This window comes from Asparagus officinalis, chromosome 8 (genome assembly GCF_001876935.1).
Source record: "Asparagus officinalis chromosome 8, Aspof.V1, whole genome shotgun sequence".
In the NCBI taxonomy this organism is placed as follows: Eukaryota; Viridiplantae; Streptophyta; class Magnoliopsida; order Asparagales; family Asparagaceae; genus Asparagus; species Asparagus officinalis.
This window is the reverse complement of record NC_033801.1, coordinates 86,445,828-86,459,834: the sequence shown is the minus strand read 5'-3', so window position 1 is coordinate 86,459,834 and position 14,007 is coordinate 86,445,828. Positions and strand designations below refer to the sequence as shown.

At 40.0% G+C, this 14,007-nt stretch overlaps 2 long non-coding RNA genes across 2 annotated transcripts; both read right to left on the bottom strand.

Moving 5' to 3' along the window:
• LOC109822282 lies at nucleotides 10,764-10,979 on the bottom strand. The gene is made up of 2 exons (XR_002242068.1): nucleotides 10,917-10,979; nucleotides 10,764-10,793 (listed from the first exon to the last, which is right to left on the bottom strand). It is a non-coding gene; the product is annotated as an uncharacterized LOC109822282 (long non-coding RNA).
• On the bottom strand, nucleotides 12,054-13,757 carry LOC109822314. Its single transcript, XR_002242077.1, has 4 exons — nucleotides 13,330-13,757; nucleotides 12,925-12,982; nucleotides 12,810-12,852; nucleotides 12,054-12,083 (listed from the first exon to the last, which is right to left on the bottom strand). It is a non-coding gene; the product is annotated as an uncharacterized LOC109822314 (long non-coding RNA).

Sequence of the window (14,007 nt, the reverse complement as noted above, 5' to 3'; positions counted from 1 at the left end):
AGCTAATAAGCGCATGGAGCGAGCCTGCAAAGCGTACAAGTCAACGAAACGACAATACAAGTTTGGGAAACGCCAAAAAGCCAAAAGAGACTCGCACGTGTGGGTCACCCAAAAGTGACCCAAATGCATGCGGGTCACCTATTGGTGACCCGCATAGCTAGGGGACACAATTTGGTTACTTACACAGGCGCGGGTCACCAAGAGGTGACCCGCACGCACGCGGGTCACCCAAGAGTGACCCACACAGGCGCGGGTCATGATGGTCTGCCCAGCATCTCGGTACCCAAAACGCGTATCTTGTTGATTTTCTCAGGATTTCTTCGTTCCAGAGCATCCCAACTGACTTGATATCATCCTCATACGTGGTTAGACCGTTGTTATCTGAAAATAGGGCCAAATCTCTTGTTCTTATCCACAAACATTGCATCCGAAGCCCTATAAATACAAGTCTAGGGCCTTCTTTCAGAAGGGCGCGAATTTTAATCAAGAGGGCGAGGTACTGTCAAATTGCAGAGCCAAGAGCCACGAATTTCAGCGGAGGGCTAGCAGATCTTGGCAAACTCTGGCATAAAGAATGAGCTATTCGAGAAATCTGAGGCCTATTTCCCTCATTCCTTGAGATCGGGCTTGGACTTGATCTCGAGAAGAGTAGTGATCTCGCTTGGTCAAGATTATTTACTTTAGCAATTACTTCCTTGGTGAAGCAAAAGCTTTAAATAATCTTCTGTTAACCAGATCCGATCCGAGGTGGTCTACGGATAAACCTCGGCATAGGCAAAGATCCCACGCAAACAACAAGCGATAAACATCTGTTGTGTGTTGTTTGAATGAGTTGTAATTTTCTTTATTTTATTGTGTAAAAAGATCTTATAAAAAGATCAACTTTTTGAACTTATTGTAACGACTGAAATTGTAATGAGTTGCACAATGAGTAAGACAACTTTCCAACCAAACACCTTCCAACAACTATACAACTCACCACCGAATGTAGGCAATAAAAATCACCGTATCCAATTGAATGGGATGCGGTCTCCTACCCGGCAAAGTTCGAGCCGCTGGACCTCCTACAGTTCTCAAATCAGGCGAGCTTAACAGTTGAGGCGAGCTCATCTCTTTGAGCCAGGTTCCCAGTTTCGGCGAACCGCTCAAATCAGGCGAGCTTAACAGTTGAGGCGAGCTCATCTCTTTGAGCCAGGTTCCCAGTTTCGGCGAACCGCTCAAATCAGGCGAGCTTAACAGTTGAGGCGAGCTCATCTCTTTGAGCCAGGTTCCCAGTTTCGGCGAACCGCTCAAATCAGGCGAGCTTAACAGTTGAGGCGAGCTCATCTCTTTGAGCCAGGTTCCCAGTTTCGGCGAACCGCTCAAATCAGGCGAGCTTAACAGTTGAGGCGAGCTCATCTCTTTGAGCCAGGTTCCCAGTTTCGGCGAACCGCTCAAATCAGGCGAGCTTAACAGTTGAGGCGAGCTCATCTCTTTGAGCCAGGTTCCCAGTTTCGGCGAACCGCTCAAATCAGGCGAGCTTAACAGTTGAGGCGAGCTCATCTCTTTGAGCCAGGTTCCCAGTTTCGGCGAACCGCTCAAATCAGGCGAGCTTAACAGTTGAGGCGAGCTCATCTCTTTGAGCCAGGTTCCCAGTTTCGGCGAACCGCTCAAATCAGGCGAGCTTAACAGTTGAGGCGAGCTCATCTCTTTGAGCCAGGTTCCCAGTTTCGGCGAACCGCTCAAATCAGGCGAGCTTAACAGTTGAGGCGAGCTCATCTCTTTGAGCCAGGTTCCCAGTTTCGGCGAACCGCTCAAATCAGGCGAGCTTAACAGTTGAGGCGAGCTCATCTCTTTGAGCCAGGTTCCCAGTTTCGGCGAACCGCTCAAATCAGGCGAGCCTAACAGTTTAGGCGAGCTCCATCTCTTTGAGCCAGGTTCCCAGTTTCGGCGAACCGCTCAAATCAGGCGAGCTTAACAGTTTAGGCGAGCCCATCTCTTTGAGCCAGGTTCCCAGTTTCGGCGAACCGCTCAAATCAGGCGAGCCTAACAGTTTAGGCGAGCTCCATCTCTTTGAGCCAGGTTCCTAGTTTCGGGCGAACCGCTCAAATCAGGCAAGTTTAACAATTTAGGCGAGCCCCACTTCTTGAGCCAGGTTCCCGGTTATGGCGAACCGCTCAAAACAGGCGAGACTAGCAGTTCAGGTGGGCTGCATCAAACTCCCACTTGGTCAAACCTTCAGATAGTTAGGACCAAAGCCACAATCCCCCGCCAATCCTCTTCAATAGGATGGCGGGACCCCCACTGTCACGTTAACAGTTACCTCTGACAAATCAACTTACCAGTCCTCTTCAATAGGATGGTAGGTCCATAGAGTTGCTCAAATCGCAATAAACTCCCACTGTCATGTTAACGGTCACCTCTGACAAAATCAACTTACCAATCCTCTTCAAAAGGATGGTAGGTCCTCAAAGTCGCTCCGATCGCGGCAATTCCTATCACGTTAACGATTACCTCTGATAGCCGACACCGTCATTCCCGCAAATGACGTTGTCCGATCAGTCGTCATACTCATACGTCCCTGAACGATTTGATTCTCCCAGCACCGTCTTTCCCATAAAAGGCGTTGTTGTTTGATAGTGGCCTACCATGCGATGTGCTGCTATTTCAGGGTTAGTCTTTGCCCCAAGAGAAGACAAATCAGGGTTCGTCTTCATCTTTGCCCTAAGAGAAGACAAGTTTCCCCCTTATACTCCGACTGGTGCATTAGTCTAAACTGCCCCCTTATACTCCAACTGGTGCATGAGTCTAAACTGCTCCCTACACTCTTATTCCAAATGCCTCGAAAGGCTAAGGATAGAGGAGAAATTTTAGCATTGAGCCTAAGAGAGACTCCTCGACAACTTACCATGCTAAGGGCAAGAGCATGGCTAGTCCAACTCAAACGGCAGTTGGTAAAGACAAATCAAGTCCGTTGATAGCTGAGGGTTTGCTCAAAATCCTAGAAGGCGATCATCAGCTGCGAGTGAAGAGCAGGGATCACTTTACGGGACTTCATATCCAAAGTGTTCCAGACCCCATGCGGCCTGATTCAGGTCTGAAAACTTTGGAGGGGGTTTTGTAGGCAATAAAAATTGCCTTTAAATCCTTATCAGAGAAGTTCAGAACAAAACTGCTAAAACCTCGCCCGAAATAGCAGAAAAAGGGGAAAACGCAGATATCTCCCAAACCGTAAGGAATTTGGCAAAACGGAGGAAGCGAACCGAAGCCTTCGGCTCGGTTCGGATGGCTCCATCTCGTCGAGATAGGCGATTTTCATATATAATTCGTCCAATTCCGACTTACGGTTTGAAAGTTACGGCCTATTCTTCAATCCATGCTCAGGAGCTCGCCTGCAACTCAAATTCGCCTGCAGTCCCAAATCCGCCTGCAGACCCAAGTCTGCCTGCGCACCTGAGCTCGCCTGCAAACCCAGTTCGCCTGCTAGCTCGCCTGCAGACCCAAGTCCGCCTGCAGTCCCAAACTCACCTGCAGACCCAGTTCGCCTGCAAGCTCGCCTGCAGACCCAAGCTGCAGACTCGCCAGCTCACTGTCAACTGCCCACTTGGAGTATGGGAACAGTTACATCAGTGGTCAAATCCCACAAATCAAGGGAGAGGGCACAATACTCCAGGCCCGTCAGATGGCCGTCCACAGTACGAATGAGCGGACAGGCGCCGAAACAGCCTGCACCCTCATAAATGCGGCTCACCTCAGTTGTCCAGGTGAAGGGACGAGAGCCGCCAACGCTCGGTGGTTGGTCAGATCCACGCAAGCATCTGACAGCCGTTGTCACGCATACGAGGAGGGGCTTTCCCACTCCTATGTAGCGTGATGCAGAGCACAGCTCTTCGAATGACCATTGACGGTACGAATGAACAGCAGGACGTCTCCGAACAACGTGTGGTCACATCCCATAATTCAAGGAGCAGTCAAGCTATCTCCCTCACCTCTATTAGTGGTCAAATCCCATGAATCAAGGGATAGCCCATGCCATCCCTTGCCTGTTAAAACCCATCTTCAGCAGCATGAAAGAGGGGGATTGGCCGTTGCATATTCTGCTGGCTAATCTCCCAAAGGTTGAACCTGGACCTTTGCCAAAGGCTCCCTCATTTGAGAACCGAAGCTCCGGCTCCGGCATCAACTTCGATCGGATCGTCCAAGGGAAGCAGACTCGGCACGAGCACCGAGCGAGGCATCCTATCGCCACCTAAAGTCCCCACACAAAACAAAGAGGGCCTTCCCTCTGCTTCTGTTGTAAACATTTGATTTGTTAGTTTGTAATAAGCTTTCTTATAAATACAAACGAAACTCCTTTCTTCGGAAGAATCAAATTTTCACCCTACACCGAACTACTCTCATATTCGAGTCTTCGGCTGTATATGTTTTGTTCAACTCTTAACTTCAAAACGCAACAAACTTTCACCTCGCTCCGTCGTGTGCATATTCCTTGTATATAGTCTCCATCACAAAGACTATCGCCGCTATCATCCCCACACTAACGGCCAACGCTTATCCCCACATGTAACCTTCTTTGAACACCTACTATACTATGCTCTACCCTCTCCACTAGTACCCTCGCCACCTTCTACTCCAATAGATCTCATATTCATTGAACTCGACACACCGACTTTAAAAATAACATATGATCCTCTCACATCAATTCCTACTCAAGAGCTAAGTCTAGAAGATAGTCCTCTCATCGAGCAAGTGGCCAGTCCTAATCCCACTCCTGTATGAAAGATCAATCATCCCCTCCATCAACCTCCTCATCTGAACCACACATCAACGACGTCACACATGAACCGAGATTTCCCTCATTGGATTGCCAACCACTAGCCAAATACTATGACCTAACTTTACCTCCATTGCCTCCCACACAATAAATATGATGACATCAGATTATTGGAGCATAATTCTTATCATAATGCAGTTAAATATCGTGAGTGGCAACATGCAATGAAAGATAAACTTACAACTCTTAAACAAACCCGCACATGGGATTTCACATCTCTTCCTCCTGAAAAGACCCTCATTAGCTACAAGTGGACCTACAAGGTCAAGGCCAGAGTAGACGGAACCATTAAGTGCTACAAGGCTCAGTTAGTTGCTCGAGGATTCACACAACAATACGGAGTGGACACGAAGAGACCTTTGCTCTAGTTGCTAAAATGACCAATGTCCGCACACTACTTGTTGTTGCTTGCTACCAAACAATGACCATTGTACCAAATGGATGTCAAAAATACTTTCTTACATAGATATCTCACTGAGGACATCTACATGACTCCACCTCCCGGACTTTTTAACTCTAAGTGTCTTGTTTGCCACCTACAACAAGCCCTCTATGGCCTCAAACAGGCACCTTGCACATGGTTCACTCGGTTTACACATGTCATGTAACCAGTAGGCTTCTTTCCTAGCGAGAATGATCCGGTCATGTTCATCTCTTCCTCTGATCAACATCGCACAATCTTAATCATATATGTCGACGATATGACCATCACTGGTGACAACCCATCAACCATTACCCAAATCAAATCTCACCTCCAACAAGAGTTTGAGATGAAAGATCTAAGCGACTTACATTACTTCCTTAGAGTGGAGATCAACCAGACTCCACATGGCTACCATCTCTCTCAACAGAAGTTAGCTAAGGACATCCACAATCATGTCGGCCTAACAGATCCTAAACTAGCTCGGATGCCTCTTGAATTGAATATGAAGCTTAGAGCCATTCACGGTGACCCACTACCTGATGCCACATAATATTGACATCTCGTAGGAAATCTAGTATACCTCACCATCACTAGATCCGATATTTCACATGTCGTTCGTGTGCTCAGTCAGTTTGTTGCCACTCCACGTTCCTCTCACCAAGCTGCACTACTTCGTGTTCTACACTACCTTCGCGAGACTCCAAGCAGGGTGCTTTTCTTTTCAGCTTCATCATCACTCACTCTCCATGCCAACAGTGATGCACAGTGCGTAGGCGACACTACAGACCGACGATCCACTATTGGGTATTATATATTTCTAGGTGACTCCCTCATCTCTTGGCAAGCTGCCATTAGTCCACCCAATTGCAGTTCGAAGGGGTGTTAAATATTGCATATATTACTTTTGTTTAGTCCCACATTGAATAAAGTAGCAGAATAATTCTATTCACATTGTGTATATAGACAGTAATATCAATAAAGATAGATATTCTTTTCTTTGCTCTACATTTAACAACAACTATATTACCAAAAAAATGACTTTTTATTTACGTTGATAGATTTGTGACCCTCTAGACTTGTAGGTAGCTATATAAAATCGTGGGCTTTCAATAAATGTTGCATGCCGTTTTATGTTAACCGCCTTGACTTTCTATGTTAATATCTTTTCTCCTCGAAGAGGTCGTCGATTTAAAAAGAAGTTGGATATTCTAAGTGAACACGTTCGAATGAGCATAGAACTCGTCGACGGTGGAGCCAAGGACCCAAGATAGGCTTCTGAGATAGATAAACAAGAAGGGAGGAAAATGAGTTCATCACTCGCTTCTAGGCTTGAAAAAGAAGACAGAGATAGCTTTCGGACTAAATTACCGTCACCTGTAATTATAATGATCAGTGTTCCCCGTGCAAAACATTGACCTTTTATTTTTTTAAATGTTTTATTTTGAACTTACCTCCTTCCAAGTTTTAATATATTTAATTTGATTATTGTATGCATAAAATTAGAAATTATATCCCTTCCTCTATACTTAAAGGATGATCCAAGTTTTAATACATTTGATTTAGAAATCATATATATACTCATTCATACTTAGAGGAGGATCAAAGTTTTAATACATTTGATTTGATTTACTGTTTATGGTAAAATAAAATACTCTAGAATAAACGGTAACTTCAAAAATATAGTGGGTGATTTGATTTACTGTTCATGGTACAGTAATTTGCTGCAGCAAACAGACAAGGTGGTCGATATAGTGGGAGACCATCGTTATATCATAACCATTAATTTGCTTAGTTGTTGGTTGTGACATGTTTTTGAGTATAAATCAGGAAATAAGTGCAAATAAAAAAATATGATGAGTATTAAATTTAGAATGATTTGTAATCATGCACTAAATAAATTAGTAACTATAATTAATATAATAATATCTCCACTATATTTTTAATAGCAAAGAGGATCCAAAATTGATAAATGGACATGTAGAAATGAGTTGGGAAAACGCCAAACTCACAAGTTTCGTCACTTGGCAAGTTATTTCTCTTCTAGCAACACGTGATTGGGCTTTAAGATGGACACCTAGCTAGTTAAATATGTGGATGTCTCCTTCAATAACAAAACAAAACAATAAATAAATAAATAAGAAAACAACCATCAAACTTATCAATCAACTTGAAGTGGGAGGACAATACGAACTAATAATTCATGCGAATGACATCATGCAAGATGTCATTCCTTAGATTAATGAAGGACGTTCAAGGTTAGCTTGAAGTTGCTTTTGGCTTAATCCCACCAAACCCTTTTAAACTCTGGCAAGTTTACATAATTTTTTTAATTTCATAAACTCATTTTTAATTTCATAAACTCATTTTTAATTTCATAAAATAATGAGTTCTAAACATTAAAATTCTACTAAACTTATATGAATGGAATATTCTCATAACCAACAAAAATATAAAAAAAATATTTATAAGCTTGAATTATATACAAGTCAAAATTTATGATAAAATGAAGAGCATTATATGGGAAAAGAGTACAATATCCTGTATTTCCTTCTTTTCTTTTTTATTTTATTACTTTTAGCTTTACAGATTAGCGTTGACGGAGGATAAGAGGGGCTGAAGGGGACCATACGCCCCGTCAACCTACTTGCAAATTATTTAGCCCATGTAAATGGGCCCTAAGAGCTATCATGACCAGGCCCTAAAGCCTAATTTTTAAGAGGCAGTTTGCTTTATGGATTGATCTAGATGCATGAAAAATCTGTAATTAAATCATGTTTGTTTGTAATGGATAGTAAAGAGGATTTACATTAAGTATAAAATCCAAACAAATTTTATTTTGTTACACATGAATTTTATTGAGGATATGTGACTAATTCACAAATCTGGGAAAATTCATGATAATTTTAGGGAATTTTGTTTGCACTACTTATCTAATGTGGCAACTCTAAATCTGTTTTTAAAAAATAACAAACAAATAATACATTTAATTTGCTAAAAGTCCATGATCTTTAACTTGTGAAGAATGCAGAATGCATGGAAACAAACAGGCTCTAAGTCTTAAGCAACAGATGTTAGGCTTGTCAAATATAGTAGTTAGGCTATCTTATTTTTGCTTTAGTTTAGTCCCACACCGTTTAGGTTATCAAAACCTCTCTACTTTCTCTTGTATGTAAACATTCCAGCAGAATAAACATTAAAATCAAATTCTCTCAAATCTCTCAATACTTATCATAGTATCAGAGGCCATGATCAAGCCCTCCCTCAAATCCTAGCCACACATCTAAGAACTCCTTATCCAATATCTCGTGGGGGCCTCACCTTCTCTCATGCTAAATTCGAGTGGTGATGGGGCCCACTAGAAATTAATATGGATAAACAGATCTCTCCCCCAACCTCGTGCATGCCCTAAGGTACCGTTTCGCAAATGGTTAAGTGAAGGGTTAAGGAGAATTAACCCCTTCTTAACCCGCCAAACGGAAGAGAGAAAAGAAAATGAGAGTATTTTGGACTTTTATGTTTGTTTCTCTCTCTTTGTGCTTAATTAACATGATAATTACATGTAAAAAGGACTGTAGCACATGATGTGACATTTCTTGAAGCTGAATCATATGGGAAAAAAATAAAGAGGCTACAACACATAAGGATTTTACTTTTGGGGCATTGACACAATTTTCCCAAAATAATTTATGTGACTCTCTCTCTCGTACTAGACACAAGAAGACTTTTGAATAGGACGATTCATTACGTCAGTACTGAAGTTATTTTCTAATTACTAGATTTCAAAGGTATTTCCGTACTGATTCAAGAGGAAAAATTATTTTGGCGCACGAATCATGAGTATTTGGTAAGGACTAACCAAATCGTATTTTGCATACTTGTTCTTCCGATAGAATGGTAGCAATTAAAATAATAGCTATGCATTATTTTATTAGACGGCAGTATATGTTACTATCAAGTCTTAAGATAATTAAAGCGTAAATCTCAATTAAATATATTATTATGTCAGATCTTGAGGATAAACTATAATATCAATCACATGCAAATACGATATTAGAAAACTATCGAGAGCACAACTAACACACGTATATGCGTGGGTCAGCTTGTAGCCTATGTTCACTGGCGAACAAGGAGAATAATTTTACTAATAATTTATGAGGAATACAATATAGAGATCTCTCAATCACTAACATACCCTAAAGCCTAATATAACTCTCTTAAATAAAGGAATAAAAGAGAAAATATCAAATGGGCTTCATAAGAGAATTCTCTATTTTTAATTGGTGCTATGTAAATTGATGATGATAATTGACTTGAAAGACTGTACATATGTAGGCTTGAAGATACCAACTCCTTGCTACCTACGGAGTAGAGTTCTAGTGGGAATTGTTAGACCCTAATGCCACTAGGAAAGAACCCTAGGGGGGGTTAAATAGGGTTTATGCTAATCTAATCTGATTTAACGTCAATTAACAAATATCCTAGCAAATTAGATATGCAACAAGATATACACTACAAGAAATTACATCTTTAACGAAGGGATTTTCCTTCGTTAAAGAGCTGAAAACCTTCGTTATTGTATGCTAACGACGGAGAAAAATCCCTTCGTCACCCGTCGTTGAAGCCCTCTTCGCTAAAGGGTCACGAAGGTATATACTACCCGTCGTTATAGAGTCTATAACGACGGAACATATTACCGTCATTAATATTTACGACGGTAATTATCACCGTCGTTACCATCAGTGACGGGGATATTTTCCCGTCGTTACCATCAGTGACGAGATATTTTCCCGTCGTTACCATTAGTTACGGGGATATTTCCCCGTCGTTACCATTAGTTACAGGGATATTTTCCCATCGTTGAAGACTAATTTATGACGGTTGGACACCGTCATAAAAATCCTCATAATGGGTAATTAGTCACCCATCAACGACGGTGCTTTTCCTTCGTTGATGAACAAAATACGGTTTATAAAACCATCATTGTAGACTACAAATTTCTAATATACATTAATAATAATTTTTCCATTCATAGGCAACTATCATATTAATTTCTAATATACATTAATAATAATTTTTCCATTCATAGGCAACTATCATATTATTCTCAATCTGACACGAAGATTCACAACAAAAATATATTTAAAATACCCAATAATGAATAAGAGGGAAAATAAAAATTCTATTCATTAATAACATCAATAAATACATTTCCACCATCCTCATATATTCAATACTAATAACAAGAGTTAATATCCTAATTGTTCCAAAGAAAAATACATGAAACTATCTAAAACAAATTAAAATAAAAGTTTGGGGAAGACACATTCTTTCATCTCTAATCATCGTCAAAAGAAGACTCGAGCTACCCCTTTCCTAATCTTGCATGGATAGTCTGAAAATTTTAAAAAAATCACATAATTAAGAAATATTAATATCAAGAAAAATGTTAAGACTGCAGTTCTCCTAAATAGTACCAAGAAAAATTAATATCAAGATAATTACCTGATTCGACTGAATTTTGTTTCGTGTCAAGTCAGTGTAGACTGTTGGGACCACCTGAGTATAAAAATTAAGTTTATCACAAATACTTCTAAATTGTTCTAAATATCATAAAGATTAAGGGCCAACGATAAATGTTCTAAATTTCATATCAGTGAGGAAAAATCATTATGTGCTCACTTTGATAAAGTACTGGTAAATCCCTGACGATGTATGATGTGTCCATTTTGCTCTGGAATTTTTCCAAAACCAGGTAATGTTAGAAAATATGTGATGTGAACTTACAATCAAAGGCAATAACGAAAATATGCTTTCTTATTGCTTCCCAAGCTCAAACATCTCATACTTACCCATCAAGTGGTTTGGCGACACCTGGAAACTCTTCTCTAAAGGATAGCTTGTTTATTTTGTGGGTTATCTGGTTTATGAAGAGTAAATTGAATGCCATAACCAAATATCAATTGAAATGCCAGTGGCATTACTAATGAAAGAATGAAAACACAACAAAAGGCTGTGTACTACTCACATTATGGTTTCCTAGCTGAACGTCCAACAAATCAGAAATAAGATCTTGATTGTGATGCAAAGATTTTCCAGCGGCAAAGTGAAAATTGCTCACTTTATTAACTGTAGAACAAATAGCACATGGGTCAGCAACAGTCTGAAATATAAGACATTGGAAACTATCACAAAGAATTTTCTTTTATCACTTTATTAACTGTAGAACAACTAATACATGTTTAGGACAGAATGCAAACATGTAACACCATCACTGATAAGGTCAGAATTTCCTTTAATCAGCTCAGGGCTGTAGCCTTTTATTACCGGTGAAGCATCTTTTCTACAGAAAACATGTGATAAATCTGCACCCTGTGCAAGAAAGGCAGAATTCTTAAAATTCAACATAGACCAAGATATGAATATCTTTTAAGTATGAACGTACTAAAACAAACATGGAGAATAATGAAATGTTACAGAAGGGGCATTACTAACAATTTTTAGGACGGATATAGCAGCGAAATATGTTGCACCAGTATATTCACGGCATCCACCAAATCAAAACTAACTGGAAAAATGAGAACATGGGTTTCTCTTGGTTCACCCAATTATGAAGAAAATCAACAAATGAAGACCCAAATCAAAACATTTGAAAGTTTGTAGTGATGACATTACAAGAAAAAAAGGAGTTAAAAAAACACATATGAAAGGAGTATAGCTTTGCAAGATCTGGAACCAGAGCTCGCACATTTTGAAAGGGTATATGAAAAGAAAGTGGTAAGGTTCTACACTCATTCACCCATGGATCAACATATTCTTTTGCTGTTGGTATTGACATAACATAATCATCTGTAGAAAGAAGAGAAAACAATTACAAGAGAATAAAAGGAATATATTACAAGAGAAAACAATTACAACAGAATCAACAAAGGAACTGTCTATCAAGAATATATTATTGCAGAACTATTTGGACAGCTAAAGGCTTCATCCAGTTATGAGAAAAGTAATATCAAGAATTGCATCCATCTCAAAATTCTCATTTCAACCCACTCATTCTGATCATAGCACTGATAGTTGTATAGTCATTGAATAGATGATAAAACTTTATGTTTCCTATTTCTCCAACATTTCCCCCATCAGTTTCATGGCTATTCAATGATAATCAATAAAAGATCACTAATAGAATATGATGAGAGAAGTGGATATGAAATTAAGACAAACTATATCATTTATATGTTTGAGAATCAGGGTTTTGGTGCCAAAAAATGTATTATAGTAGAACACATAATTCATCAAAGAAACAAGCACATGTTACTCTGCATAGAACCACACAAATGTGACATTTCAAGTGGAACAAATTCATACAAATCATCACCAAAACTTGTACATGTTTTACTGCTTGACAACCGGTTAGAGACGCCCTAATGAGTTGCAATTTATAATATTAGCTTCATGGCTTCAAAAAAAAGGATGGGCATAGGTTATTAATTCGTCAAATAATTTTGTTCCTAAACATAGCAAATATAAACAATATCATAGACATGTACAAATACAAACAATTATGTTCACACTTACATTTTCTCTCGTCCTTAGGCTTCCTCCCGAAACTGTTTTCATTCTACCAAGAAACCCTCCATCAGAATAAGCCATTAAAATCAAAATTCACATGAAGATGCAAATGATCAATTACCTTTGCATTGTTGAGCCTCGCTAGCAGCTCCTTATCAATGCGATTGTCTTCTGGTGCCCTACACAAAGCTCAATATATGCTATAAGTTCTAAAGCAAACTAAAAGAAATTAATCTAATGAAGATGACTGCAATATGCGACAAGAAAGTACTTTTTGTTAGCTTCCTAGGTGTTTTTTTGGAAAGAATTTCTGTACATAACCATATTTCAAAAATAAAAGTTCAAAAAAGTAAAATAGGGTTATTTACTATATATCCACAAATTAACCATCTTTGCAGGTTTGCCCCAAATTCTACCACTGTTCAAATACCAACGAATTATCCACAAAAAAATCCTGCAGTACTTTGCTAATGCAATTGTTCACTAATGCAAAGAGTACAAAACATATAACTATAATGTCTTTCACCTGCTAACTATATCTTCCAATTCTCCTTCGAAGTCTACCAAGCATCGTATGTACTACTAATTTTAGGAGGAAACAGATGTAAAACCGCAGAATCACAAGGATGAACTGAGAGGCTAAGGTGAACCATTGAACTGAGCTTAGAAACAAGGTGGCTTTTGGAATCAAATGCCTAAGCAGAATACATCTGAAAATACCCAAATTAGGGTTAGGGTTTTGAGGTAGAGGACTTACAAGTCAGACGTCCAGCGAAAATGAGGAGCATGAGAGGTGGCGAGGTCAGATTTGGGGAGGAAGAACTAGGGTTTTTTGAGGGGCACTAGGCGGTAAACTGTGGGATCGACGGCGGCGGCGAACAACAGGGCTCGACGGCGGCGGTGACCTCCGACGGCGGCTAGTGACCGCCGACGACGGCGGCGAGTTCAGAGTTGGGGGGGAGAGAAAGAGCACGTGGGTTTGGGGTTTTTTGATGAGAGAGAGAGGATAGGGTTAGGGGGATTGCGTTGGTTTTTTTTCTTTTGATTTTCGTGAAAATAAACGGGGGGAAAGTTCCCTCTATTGTGTGAATAGGCAAAAACGGGGGTTAGATGGTGATTTGGGTTTCGGGTTATTTATATTAATTTTGATTACTATTCCTATTATCATTAGGAGTTATGATTAATGAAGGTAATAGACCCTTCA